The 15,214-nt window shown below is 37.0% G+C and overlaps 2 pseudogenes; both read right to left on the bottom strand.

Moving 5' to 3' along the window:
* Positions 1-2,833: 2,833 nt before the first annotated feature.
* Positions 2,834-3,912, bottom strand: LOC109680812 (olfactory receptor 5P1-like; annotated as a pseudogene).
* Positions 3,913-4,020: 108 nt separating this feature from the next.
* On the bottom strand, positions 4,021-4,786 carry LOC109680813 (olfactory receptor 5P4-like; annotated as a pseudogene).
* Positions 4,787-15,214: the final 10,428 nt, after the last annotated feature.

Raw genomic sequence — 15,214 nt, forward strand, 5'->3', positions numbered from 1 at the left:
TACAAAAAGAAAAAGGAAAAAAAGAAAAGAAGCAATCATTCAACTTTCTCAAAGAAATCAATAAATATTTTATTAACTCAAAAAAAAAAAAAAGAAAATGACAACTTGTGTCTTCTTGAATTTTGAAAATGTTATAGACTAGTGTTTGCTATGTTACTCTATATGACCTGGGGTGTTATCAAAGTTTTCTTGCCCCTATATTAACAGAAGTTGTGTTAGTATTAGTTATGTTAAGTGTTGTATTAGTTACTTTTGTGTCACTTTGAAAAAAACACTAGGCATAAACAAGTTAAGAGAGAAAGATTCATTTTTGCTCATGGTTACAGAGGGTTCAGTCCATGGTTACTTAGCCCCATATGCTTGGGAAGAACATCATGGCTGAAGGGGGAGGGGCAGTTCTTCAATTAATGGCAGTAGGGAAGCAGAGACAAGAAAGAGCCTTGGTCCAGTTAGATAACTTTCAAAGCCATATCCCCAGAAACTTACTTTCTCCATGTAGACCCCACCTCTCAAATATTCCACCATTTCTCAAAACACCACCACCAGCTATGGATGAAGAATTCAACACATGTGCCTGAGGGGTACAGTTCATATTCAAACTCTAATAAGTGCATAGGGGGCAAAAGACATCTGTTCAAATCAAATATGAAGTTTATCACAAGATAAAGACCAGGAAAAGGGCCTCAGGAGAAAATGTGAAACACTCCCCACTAGTGAATGTTGTTATGTTGAATAAACAGGGCAGCTGAGTACAGAGCAAGGAATATAAGGCTGAATTCAGAGGAGATTGGACAGGACTGGTTGATGTGAATTTGAGAAACTTTTTGCCTTTCAGTTGCACAGTATCTACTTCTATGGTGGCAGTGGACACAGTGAGAGAGCACACATTTTGCAGATATGTGATCTACCCTCTTTCTTATCTACTCTATCTTGAGACTAATCAGAGACTGTTGTTAGTAGATGATCCATTCATGGAAGTTGGACCATGTGAGTCATCACAGACTATACCTTCTCTCTAATTGCTCTAAATCTGTCTGTTTTGCTTCCAATAGTTTCTCTCTGGATGAGGTGCACCTCACATGGAATTTATGGGTTTTTGTAAACTGTTTCTGGTTGAGACCATCTGTCACCACTTCTCCTCCCTGAACTGAACAGTCAGCAACAGCACTGGAAAATCACTCCCTTGGGTTCTCTCTGTGGTATAAGATTCTTCATTGGAGGAGGAGGTCTTGCCAAGGTCACAGGGACTTTTTGCATGACTATAGCTCTTTCGTCCATAAATCGCAGGCAGAATATCCAGTGCCAGTATGTATCAAGCCTTTTTCCATGTAATATTTAATTTAGTTTTAATTTATAATGTTTCTTTTTTTGAGAAAAGTATTAACAGAGTGAAATTCAAAACAGAATATGCCATAGGCTATTATTAATCATTTCATAAGTTTTAATTTATCTTTGTTACCTTTCAGATATTGTTTTACATTTCCACCTTAAATGCAATACTATTTTATATTTTCCATGTTTCACTTAATGGTATATTAAAATATTTTTCTTTTGGTAAAAAAATTGCTTTTTAGGTCTCACAACTCTCACTTTTTTCAAGCATTACACTGAGATTAAGGGAGTTTATCTTTGAGTTGGGAGTCCTGGGCTCCAGAAAATCTCTCCTTTTCCTTTCCAGTCTGATTGCAGTGTTGTGAAGGAGACTCAATGATTCTCCATATTCATTCCCTGTGATCTCTGAAAAAGTTTTCTACTTTTTTCCATGAATTCTAATTTCTTTATAGATTACAACCAGTGGAACAAAGATTATCACCAATCCATTAACTGCAATGTTTAGAAGAAAAGAGATACCATTCTAAATACTACAAATAAGGTTGTATTATGGAAATGGGACTATGTATATTTTAATGCACACATAAATATGGATAGACTTCCAGTGAAATCATGTGATCATGATGTCAAGACCTGAATTCCTAAAGATGGGAATCAATCCAGTTCTATCCTCATCCTTGTTACTAAATCTCTACCACTAAAACCATGTGGGGGTGAAGACTGTTTTAAGCATCGATCCAAAGTTCTAGCTAAGGCTTGATCATACAGTACAAATCCTCTACCTCAGAAATAGTGCTAAAGCCATAAGAGTCATTGTAGTATGGTATAGACTAGCTGAATGGAGTCTTTAAACAGAGGACTTGACACACATCTATCTGGAGAAACTACTGGTACTCTCTATAACCCGGTTTTCCCTTCTGTAATTTGGAAATTTATAATCTCCTGAACCACAGGACTATTGTCACAGGCTATTCACATAGAATATTGTGAAAGTTAAATGGAAAAGCAAGGTGGATTTGGAATCAAACTTTCTGGATTCATATTGTGGTCCCACACAGCTTCATCACTTTGGGCAAGTTACTTCCTGTCTTTTGATTTCAGGTTACTTATTTTCAACAAGAAATAATAGGACCATGTCATAGAGTTGTTATAAGAATTAGATGAATAAAAGATGTAAAACGTTTAGAATTAGACCTGGTACATAGTAAATGCAAATTATTGTTCACTAAATAAATAAAGGAAATTGGCATCTGCATGAGTTCAACAGCAGTGATGGTTGCTGTGATCAGTATAACTGATCTCATAGTGTCTCCCAATTGTTTAAAAGAGATAATTAGAACAAACATATTGTCTTAATTTAAACAATCAATGGTAGGTCCTAAGTGTGATAATGATAATGAAAGCTTTATAGGTCATCTTCAACTCAAAGACTAGACCCTATGAATACAGGATGGTTGCCTTTCTCAGGGCCCCTTAACATCTCTGTTCCTTAGACTATAGCTCAGGACATACATCTGAGGTGCTTTTCTGAGTAGCTGGACTTGGGCATCACATAAATCAAGGTAATAGTTCCATAGTAGAGAGTGACTGCAGTGAGGTGGAAGATGAAGGTGGAGAAGGCCTTTTATTACCCTACAGTGGAGAACATCTTCAGGATTGTGATGAGGATGTAGATGTAAGCGAGAGCAATGAAAAGCACATGACCACAATGATGGAGCCAAAAGAGATGTATGGGAATATTTCAATAATAGAGCCATATGAGCAGGAAAGTTTGAGCTAAGTGAACAGAAGTGGAAAGAAATCACGCAAAAAGTTATCCATATGATTTGTTCCACAGGACAGACTCAATAAACAGCTAGTAAATGCCCAAGCATTTACACAACTACCTAAGAAGGAAACCCCGAGTAAGGAAGGCATACTCAGAGAGACATGTTTTAGAGCAGTGGTGAAGAGATGGCCACATAGCAATTGTAGGCCAAGGCAGACAGCATGAAGCATTTGATTAGCCCATGTATCAACACAGAACAGATTTGAGCTCCACAAAACCAATAAGCTTCAAAATATAGACATCATAAAAATTGAAGGAATTAAAATAAAATATTATAAAAACATAATAGTAAGCTGTTGACAAACCTCAATAAAAAATCAATAAGAATATAGATTTGAAAAATAGTTTATTTCAATTCCATTGAAATGTATGTAATATATAGTTTCACTATTTCCAAAGAGTTTGATAATCTTGTATAAGAGAGACTGAATCTTCCAGAGAAACTGACGTGGGCTGTCATTAGTGTCATCAATTCCATTGCTATTAGCACATTCTATTTTCCGAAATATTAATTTAAAAATAACATTTAAAATATATACTATGTAACTGAAGGATTAAAAAATCCTTCAATCAAAGACTCACTAAATTGTAAGCAGAAGAGAGAAAAAATGAAATTATGTTCCCCAGGTATCGTAATCCTGATCTGTACATATTAATATGTACAGCAGATATTTGTGAAAATGACATTTTATTTTGTGACTCTGAAAGGTTAAATTCAAGGTGGCATTAGTCAACACACTGGCACTATACATTTAAGACACTTCTTCACATAAAATAAAACTATTGGACAACATAAACAGGTGTCACATATGTTCCCTGAACCATAATTTTACAATTTCTGGATTCACATTGAATTTCTTTCAAAATAAGGAATATGTTCTCACCATCAATTCCCTTATGGCCTCTTTTGCATCCTTGTTCCTGAGACTGTAGATCATGGGGTTCAACATAGGGTTCACCACAGTGTAGAGCACAGACACTTCACTATAGCCAGGTGAATGGCTCGACTTTGGTATGACATAAGCAAAAGTAACTGTCCTATAAAACAAAGTGGCTGCAGTGATGTGGGAAGTGCAGGTGGAGAATGCCTTGTGCCTTCCCTCAATAGAGCGCATCTTTAGAATGGAGTGGAGAATGTGGACATAAGAAATTACAACGGTGAACAGTATAATTATAATGACTGACCTCCCTGAGATGTCAGGAAATATTTCAGCAATGTACGTACGAGAATGCTTAATGAGTGGTGGCAGGTTACAGAAAAAATGATTGATTTTATTTGGTCAACAGAAAGTCAGGCTCAATAAACAGCTGGTAAACGATGGAACATTCAAGCACCCATGCAATTAAGAAACAACCAGTAAGATGATGAAGACCCTGTGGGACATGTGGGTGGAGTAGAACAGAGGGGAACAGATACCACATAGCAATCATAGGCCATGACAGCCAGCAGGAAGCACACGCTGTCCCAAAGATAGCATCAGAAGCAAATTGGGCCATGCAACCAGTATCAGGGATGGTAGGTTGAGGGTAAGAGATGGAAAATGGGGAGACATTGGACAAAAGATCATAAGGGCACAAAGCTTCAGTTACACAGGAGGAAGATTCCTCAGGGATACTGTGCAGCATAATGCACGACAGTGTATTGCATATTTCAATATTAATAAAACAATAGATTTTAAATGATATCACTCCAAAAAACACGAGTTTGATGAGTGGTAGACATGTTAGGGAGCTTGATTTAATCTTTACACAGTGTATATACTTAACAACATTATGTTGTACCCCACAAATATACACAATTATTAGACAATTAACTAATTAATTGTAAAAGTTCATAACACAGGCAGAAGTGAGTTTTTATGCAATAAAATAAGTCCTCCCCAACTACTCTCACCGGATAAGAAGTGATCATGAATAAAACAAGCTGAAGTAGAACTCCAAGTGTCTGGAGACCTGTGCTGACTCCACAGCTATGACTTTGTGCTTTCATAGCTGTGTGAGCTGAAGATGAGGGCTTTCAACAAAGTAGGGTGGAGAGCTGACATTGCAAGCACTCCCTCCAAAGTCTACTCAAAATGCAAGCATCCTTACTTTAACCTCAATGGAATGACACTCTTTAAAATACCCTCTTACTAGCCAAAGGGAATGGAAAGGAAAAATTTCCATCTCAGTCTAGTCCCTAGAAAGGGAAAACAATGAATATCCTCATCTAAGAATTTTTTATAGTGCAAATTTGGGGTTGGACTTTACATTTTTTATGTAGTCTAAAATCTCAAGCTCTAAATTATCATGATGAGTCGTGCACTGGCAATACTATAGACTGAATTACTGTGATGTATTGAAGAGTGACAGAATAAAGATTTATTTGTGACAAATCAAAGATGACTGCTTTGATTTGTTTGCTTTGTTCTACTACTGCTACTTAGGAAGCAGTGTAATTCCCCACTTCTTGCATTTAGGTAGGATTTAGTGACTTGCTTCAGAAGCAGAAGCAATGGTCTGGAATTTCTGAGACTAGTTCAGCTTCCTTTTGGAACATTCATGCATCAGTAACAAAGAATGAATGTTACCTGCTAGTCAAACATTGTGATGAGGACAGAATACAGGATTCATCTCTGTGGAGCAGGTTTACTTACAGAGGACTTAGGAAACTTTGGAACACAAGACTGTAAGAACCTTCGTAACAGCCACACACAAGTTTGTTAGCATCCTATTGAAAATCCAGTGGGAGAAAACACAGTGAGACTGAGACAAATTTATGTATTTGCGTATTCCTACACCATTGTGCTGGCTAAGATATTCATTAAGATCTCATGGGCTTCATTTACTTTCTTCATTATTACTATACAGTTTTACAACTGGAAACATCTAATTAGTTTTCAAACCCGATGGAATAAACATAATTCACATGGGCTATGCTGTGATCATCAGTGGTATTTCACAGAAGTCATGACTGGGTGCCTGGAATTGTTGAGTATTGTCACACCTTAGGCACTGCAGGACGTGCCATGATTCCTTTCTCTGTGAGAAAGTGACCCACTATCTTACTTACATTGGCACTTTCTACTTATCATATTTTGTATTTTTATACAAAATCCTGGATTGTTGAGATAGAGAACTAGTTATTAAAAATATTTTTCTTTCTTAACCCTGTAATAATCTCTACACCAATGCACCCTGTCTTGACAAGGCAAGAATCTCTTCCTCATTCCTAATTTCCATATGGATTTTGCAAGTAATATTGTTTGTGTTGTCCTGAAATTGTTATTTTGGAAAGTATTTTAGATAATTCTATGTATTTATCTGCATCAGGCTTTGTAATAATTTCTATGATTTCATAGTATTTTTATGATTTTTTTATACTCATACTAATGCTTCATTTTGTCACTCTTTCTACTGAATCTACAGAATGAAGTGGAACTACTGGGGGAAAAGGTTTGCACAATGCAAATTCTAACAGACACTGGCAAATTGCCCTATAAGGAAAACCAGCATCATTTTAAGGAATGATGTTTCATGTTAATACCTATTAGATAAAATGTTTTGTACAAATTTGACCTACCAATACTTGAAAGTCTCACATTGTTTCTGAATTTTTAAATTTCTCATATTCATAATATATTTTTCACTATTTTAATACTGTTACATATATAAATGTTAATGATTGCTATAATTTCCTTGTTAATTATACTTACTATTTTATAAACCAATATAATGTTTTTGTCAATTTACTTCTCATAAGCAATATTTGAGATTACTCATTCCCTCACTTAACTAATGCTTGGCTTTATCAAAGTTTTTCATTTTCACAATCAACAGTATCAGTTGATCTACTTTTAGGCCTTTTTCTGTGTCTTCATCAGTTTTTTTTTTTTGCACTCCTTTTAATCTAATAATATAGAATTTATGTGACATTTCTTTTTTTTAAGTTGAACTTTTTTTACTTCATTTATTTATATGAGCATACATTGTTTGGGCCATTTCTCCCCCGTTTCCCACCCCATCTCTCTCCCCCCCTCTCAATTCCAGGCAGAAACTGTTCTGCCCTTTTCTCCAATTTTGTTGGAGAAGACATAAGCGGAGAGGTTCCAAGATGGCAACTAGAGGGAGGAAGCAGATAGCATGAGCTCTGTAAAGCAAAAATCTTGCTAAGATGCTGGAGACACACCTAGCAGGAAAAACTACCAAGAAGAAACAAACCTCCAACACTCCCAAACCCCCAGCCTGCACATAGCCTCTCCATGCCACGTTGTACAGAGAAACCAGGAGGGCTCCCGCACCGCCAGATGCCAGCTCCTAACCTGCTAGGGAGATGCAGACCAACAGGTGAGCAAATAACCGGCATGCAGTACCCCCACAGCCACCCTTGGGATAAACCAGCATAGTTCCCTAGACAGTCTGACCCCTGCCTGGGAAAAAAAAAACCTGAATAAAAAACAAGGAACTGAAATGGACACATAGCAAAGAGGGCGGGCACTCTGGAGAAAGGGGGAAGGGCAGGCACCCATGTGAACTTTAAATAAACAAGCCTGCCAGAGAAGGTGGGTTAGCAGCTCCCCCTAGTGAGCTTCGGGTAGACAAGGCTGAGTGGGACACTCTGCCAGAGTGGGGGAAAGGCAGTTCCCTGCATGAACTCTAAACAAACAAAGGTTGCAAGAGAAGGTGGATTTGGCGGCTCCCCCCAGTGAACTTTATATGAACAAAGGTTGCAACAGTGGCTAACATGCAAGATGCTCCACCAGAAAACTGGGGAAGGGCAGTTCCCTGTGCGAACACTGAAAACGAAGCCTGCAACTTTAGCTGGCTTATAGGACTCAAGGGGAGGAACAGGAGCCCAGGAGAACTCTAAATAAAGAAAGCCTGCTGGAGTAGGTGGGTATGACAGCTCCTCCCAGTGAACTTCAATAAATAAAACCTGCAGCAGCAGCCAGCTGGCAGTAGGTAGCAGCTGAGCCGCAGCCTGAAACAGCAGGTTGCGGTTCACACAGCTGTCTCCTGACCCAACCCTGGCGAGACAACCACAGTGCTACTGATTAAATACCAACACCAGGACTGGATGCTGAAGGAGTAATACCAGAACTACTAAGACTGAAACTTTATTTCATCTGAACCTGGGATTTTTTTTTCCTTTTTCTCTCTTCTTTTCTCTTTCTCTCGAATGCTTGTTTTGTTCACTGTTGATCAGTACACTATCTCTCCCTGTTAATTTCTTTGGTTCTCTATTTTTTCTTTTTCTTTTCTTTCTTTGCTTTCTCCATCCCCTCATGCTTCCATTCTAGATATCATTATTTTTACTATTACAAGCCACATAATACTAAATTAAAAACAATACAGGGACAGTAACAGCACCAAGAGGAAAGATGGGAAGACATAAAAAAGATGGAAACCATTTTCCCCCCAATAACAATTCAGTACAGGAACCAGAGAGAAATAAAGAAAACAGATACTCAGATCCAGACTCCAACAAAACGAAGATAAACTATACCAAGGAACCCAACTAAGCCCACAACAGCAACCTGGAAGAAGAAATCCTGCAAGTAATCAATGAGAATTTCATAGAGATGACACTGGATATGGTCAACCAAAATGTACAGGAGACACTCAAGAAATTTCATGACAACAAAAATAAAGAATATGAGATGACACAAAAACAAATAAATGAAATCATAGGAGACCTAAATAAATAACAAAGTGAAATAGAGAAAACTATAAATAGAGATATAAATGAATAAAAGATGAAAATTAACAACAATAAAGAGGAAGTGACCCATGATATGGAAAACCTCAGAAAAAAGAATGAAACAGAAATACAAAACAAAATGGAAGGCCACTCCAGCAGACTAGAACAAGCAGAAGACAGAACCTCAGAACTTGAAGATGAAATGGAAATTAGAGAAAAAAACTAAGAGCGATTAGTCAAACAATTCAAGACCTGTGAAAGGAATATGCAAGGACTCACTGACTCCATCAAAAGACCAAACCTGAGAATAATGGGCATTGAAGAAGGAGAAGAGGTGCAAACAAAAGGAATTCTTAATATATTCAACAAAATAATAACAGAAAATTTCCCAAATCTAGACAAAACTGTGCCCATTCACGTATAGAAACCTCCAGGACACCAAACAGACTTGACCAAAATAGAACAACCCCATGACATATTATCATTAAAACAACAAAAACAGAGTATAGAGAAAGAATACTGAAGTCTATAAGAGAGAAAAAACAAATAATATACAAAGGTAAACCCATCAAAATCACAGCAGATTTCTCAATGGGAACCTTAAAAGCAAGAAGAGCATGGGTGAGGTCTTCTGGGCAATGAATGAAAATAAATTCAAACCTAGGATACTCTACCCAGCAAAACTGTCATTCAAAATAGATGCAGAAATAAAACTCTTCCATGATAAGCAGAAACTCTTCCATGATAAGCAGAAACTAAAACAATACATGATCACAAAGCTACCACTACAAAAGATTCTTCAAGGAATTCTGCACACAGAAAGTGATAGCAAACAAAACCATGAAAGGACAGGCAGTAACAAACCACAGGAGAAGAAAAGGCAAGAAAGTAGAGAGTAACATCAATTTAGCTGTACACAATCAAACCCTTGAACAACTAAGACAACCAAATGACAGGAATTACCATATAGTTATCAATACTAACACTGAATGTTAAAGGACTTAATTCCCCCATCAAAAGACACTGATTGGCAAACTGGATTAAAAAGGAAGATCCAACAACATGTTGCTTATAGGAGACCCATCTCATCAACAGAAACAAGCATAGGCTTAGGGTGAAATGCTGGAAGAAGATTTACCAAGCCAATGGTCCCCCAAAACAGGCAGGAGTAGCACTACTTATCTCAGACAAAGTAGAGTTCAAACATACATTGATCAAATGAGATAAAGAAGGACGTTCCATACTAATAAAAGGTGAAATACACCAAAAGGAAATAACAATTATCAACCTATATGCACCCAACGTCAACGCATCCAATCTCATCAAACACACTCTGAAGGACCTAAAAACATATATAAACTCCAACACAATGGAAGTGGGAGACTTTAATATCCCCCTTTCACCAATAGATAGGTCCTCCAAACAAAAAATCAATAAAGAAATCCTAGATCTAAATCATATCACAGGTCAAATGGACCTAGCTGATGTCTACAGAATAGTTCATACAACTTCTACACAATATACATTCTTCTCAGCAGCCCATGGAACCTTCTCCAAAATTGATCATATCTTAGGGCACAAAGTAAGCCTAACTAAATATAAGAAAATAGAAATAATACCATGCATTCTATCCGATCACAGTGCATTAAAACTAGAACCTAACAACAAAAATAAAAGCAAAAAACATGCAAACAGTTGGAAACTGAACAACACAGTGCTCAATGATCAATGGGTCATTGATGAAATAAAAGAGGAGATTAAAAGGTTCCTGAAAGTTAATGAAAATTAAAACATGACCTACTGGAACCTATGGGACACAGCAATGGCAGTCCTGAGAGGAAAGTTTATAGCCATGAGTGCATATTTTAGAAAGACAGAAATATCTCAAATAAATGACCTAAAGCTACATCTCAAACACCTAGAAATACAAGAACAAGCAAATCCCATAACAAACAGAAATAGAAACAAACAAAAAAAAACATACAAAGAATTAATGAAACAAAAAAGTTGGTTCTTTGAAAAAATAAACAAGATCAACAGACCCTTTACAAACCTGACTAAAATGAGGAGAGAAAAAAACCAAAATCAGTAAAATCAGAAATGCAAAAAGAGAGATATCACCAAACACCATGGAAATCCTCAGAGACTACTTTGAGAATCTATATTCTAATAAATTTGAAAATCTTGAAGAAATGGACATATTTCTAGATACTTACGATAATCCAAAACTGAACAAAGAAGACATTAATTACCTGAAGGTATCTATAAAACAAAATGAAATTGAAGCAGCAATAAAGAGTCTCCCAAAAAAGAAAAGTCCAAGACCTGACAGATTCTCTGCTGAATTCTATCAGATATTTAAAGAAGAACTAATACCAAACCTCCTTAAACTGTTCCATAAAATAAAAAGGGAAGGAAAACTGCCTAACACGTTTTATGCAGCCAGTATTACACTCATCCCAAAAGCAGGCAAAGACACCTCCAAAAAGGGGAACCATAGGCTACTCTCCATGAACATTGATGCAAAAATACTCAATAAAATAATGGCAAACCAAATTCAACAACACATCAAAAAGATCATTCACCACAACCAAGTCGGCTTCATCCCAGGGATGCAGGGGTGGTTCAACATACACAAATCTGTAAGTGTAATACAGCACATTAATAGAAGCAAAGACAAAAACCACTTGATCATCTCAGTAGATGCAGAAAAAACCTTTGATAAGATCCAATACCATTTCATGATAAAATTTCTAGTCCAGAAAACTAGGACTAGAAGGAAAGTACCTCAACATTATAAAAGCTATATATGACAAACTTACAGCCAACATCATACTTAGTGATGAAAAACTGAAACTATTTCCCCTAAAATCAGGAATGAGACAAGGGTGCCCACTATCCCCACTCCTATTCAACATAATACTAGAATTATTAGCCAGAGCAATTAGGCAAGAAAAAGGAATAAAAGTAATACAAACAGGTAAAGAAACTGTCAAAATATCCCTATTTCCAGACCACATGATCCTGTACCTTAAAGACCCAAAAAACTCTACCCAAAAACTCCTAGATACCATAAACACCTATAGCAAGGTGGCAGGATATAAAATCAACATACAAAAATCATTACCTTTTCTCTACACTAATAACTAACAAATTGAGAAAGAGTATATGGAAACAATTCCATTTACAATAGCCTCAAAAAAATCAAATACCTAAGAGTAAACGTAACAAAGGATGTGAATGACTTATACAAGGACAACTACAAAACCCTAAAGAAAGAGCTTGAGGAAGACTGCAGAAGGAAGAGTGATCTCCTATGTTCAAGGATTGGTAGAATCAACATAGTAAAAATGGTTCTACTACCAAAAGCAAGCTACTTGTTTAATGCAATTCCCATCAAAATCCCAATGATATTCATTCAAGAGATTGAAAAATCTACCCTGAAATTCATTTTGAAACACAAGAGACCACGAATAGCCAAGGCAATACTCAGCAAAAAGAACAATGCTGGCGGTATCACAATACCCGACTTCAAATTATATTACAAACCAAGAGCAATAAAAACAGCATGGTACTGGCACAAAACAGACATGAAAACCAGTAGAACAGAATAGATGACCTGGATATGAATCCACACAACTATACCCAACTTATTTTTGACAAAGGCACTAAAAATATATGATGGAGAAAAGACAGCCTCTTTAACAAAAGCTGTTGGGAAAAGTAGTTATCTGTCTGCAAAAAACTGAAACTAGATCCATGTTTATCACCCTGTGCTAGTATCAACTCAAAATGGATCAAGGACCTTAATATCAGACCCAAACTCTAAGGTTGGTACAGGAAAGAGTAGGAAACACTTTGGAAGTGATAGGTATAGGCAAGGACTTCCTCAATAGAACTCCAGCACAGCAACTAAGAGATAGCATAGATAAATGGGACTTCATAAAACTAAAAAGCTTCTGCTCAACAAAAGAAATGGTCTCTAAACTGAAGAGACCACTCACAGAATGGGAGAAAATATTTGCCAGCTACACACCAGACAAAGGACTGGTAACCAGAATATACAGGGAACTCAAAAAACTAAACTCTCCCAAAATCAATGAACCAATAAATAAATGGGCAAGTGAACTAAACAGAACTTTCTCAAAAGGAGAAATTCAAATGGCCAAAAAACACATGAAAAAATGCTCACCATCTCGCCATAAAGGAAATGCAAATCAAAACCACACTAAGATTCCACCTCACTCCTGTTAGAATAGCCATCATTAGAAACACCACTAAGAATAGGTGTTGGCAAGGATGTGGGGAAAAAGGAACCCTCATACACTGCTGGTGGGAATGCAAACTAGTACAACAACTCTGAAAAAAAATTTAGAGGCTTCTTAAACATCTAAACATAGATCTGCCATATTATCTAGCAATCCCACTCCTGGGGATAGACCCAAAGGAATGTGACACAGGTTACTCCTTAGGCACTTGCATTCCCATGTTTATTGCAGCACTATTCACAATAGCCAAGTTATAGAAACAGCTAAAATGCCCCACTACTGACGAGTGGATTAAGAAAATGTAGTATTTATACACAATGGAATTCTACTCAGCCATGAAGAAAAATGAAATCTTATCACTCGCTAGTAAATGAATGGAACTGGAGAACATCATTCTGAGCAAGTTTAGCCAGACTCAGAAGACCAAAAATCATATGTTCTCCCTCATATGCAAACTTTAGATCTAGGGCAAATACAGAAAAGGGATTGGACTTTGGTCACATGATAAGGCGAGAGCACACAAGGGAGGTATGAGGATAAGTAAGAAACCCAAAAAACATAATAGTATTTGGTGTCCTCAATGCAAAGAAACTAATGCAGAAACTTCAAAGCGACAGAGGCCAGTAGGAGAAGGGGATCAGGAACTAGAGAAAAGGTCAGTTTGAGAAGAATCAACTTAGAATGTAACACATATGTACATGAAAGCAATGCCAAGAATCTCCCTGAATAGTGTCCTTATCTCAACTAGCAAAAACTCTTTGTCCTTTTTATTATTGCTTATCTTCAATAAAATTAGAGATAAGGGTAAAACAGTTTCTGCCTGGAAGCTAGGAGATAGGGGAGAAAGGGAGGTGGCAGGAGGTAGGAGGGAGAAATGACCCAAACATTGTATGCACATATGAATAAATGAAAAAAAAGAGAGAAGACATAAGCAATAATAATATAGACAAAGCGTTTTTGCTACTTGAGATAAGGATAGCTATACAGAGAGATTTCTAGCATTGCTTCCATACACAAGTGTGTTACAACCTGAATTGATTCATCTCTACTTGACTTTTCACTAGTTCCTGATCACCTTCCCATATTGACCTCTGTTGCTTTAAAGTTTCTGTATCAGTTCCTCTGCAGTGGGGACATCAAACACTTTCATGTTTGGGTTTCCTACCTATCCCCATTCCTCCCATATGTGCTCTCCCCTAGAACTGTTTTTATCTAGTTCTCTGAAGAATTCCATTTGTATTTTGATAGGAATTGCACTGAATCCATAAATTACTTGGGGTAGTATGAGGATTAACATAATTTCTTCCAACAACATTACTGCATTTGCCCTAGATCTAAAGTCCTCATATGAGGAACAATATATGAGTTTTGGTCTTCTGAGCCTGTCTAAACTCGGTCAAAATGATGTTCTCCAGTTTCATCCATTCACTTGAGAATGACAAGATTTCATTCTTCTTCATGGCTGAATGAAATTCTATTGTTTATAAGTACCACATTTTCTTAATCCATTCATCAGTAGTGGGGCATCTTGGCTGTTTCCACAATGTGGCTACTGTGAATATTGCTGCAATAAACATGGGTGTGCAGGTGCCTCTGGAGTAACCTGAGTCACATTCTTTGGGTATATCCCCAGGAGTGTGATTGCTGGATGATATTGCAGATCTATGTTTAGATTTTTAAGAACCCTCCATATTGTTTCCAGAGTGGTTGCACTAGTTTGCATTCCCACCAGCAGTATACAAGGGTTCCTTTATCCCCCACATCCTCGTCAGCACCTGGTGGTGGTGGTGGTTTTGATGACAGCTATTAATTATAACAGGGGTGAGGTGGAATTTTAGTGTGGTTTTGATTTGCATTTCCTTTATGGCTGGAGTGGTAAGCATTTTTCATGTGTTTTTTGGCCATTTGATTTCTTCTTTTGAAAAAGTTCTGTTCAGTTCAGTTGCCCATTTCTTTATAGGTTTATAGATTTTGGCAGAGTTTTAGTTTTTTAAGTTCCCTGTATATTCTGGTTATCAGTCTTTTGATGTATAGACGGCCAATATTTTCTCCCAGTCTGTGGGTGGTCTCTTCAGTATAGAGACCATTTCATTTGCTGTGCAGAAG

Source organism: Castor canadensis, chromosome 1 (genome assembly GCF_047511655.1).
Source record: "Castor canadensis chromosome 1, mCasCan1.hap1v2, whole genome shotgun sequence".
NCBI classification, from domain to species: Eukaryota; Metazoa; Chordata; class Mammalia; order Rodentia; family Castoridae; genus Castor; species Castor canadensis.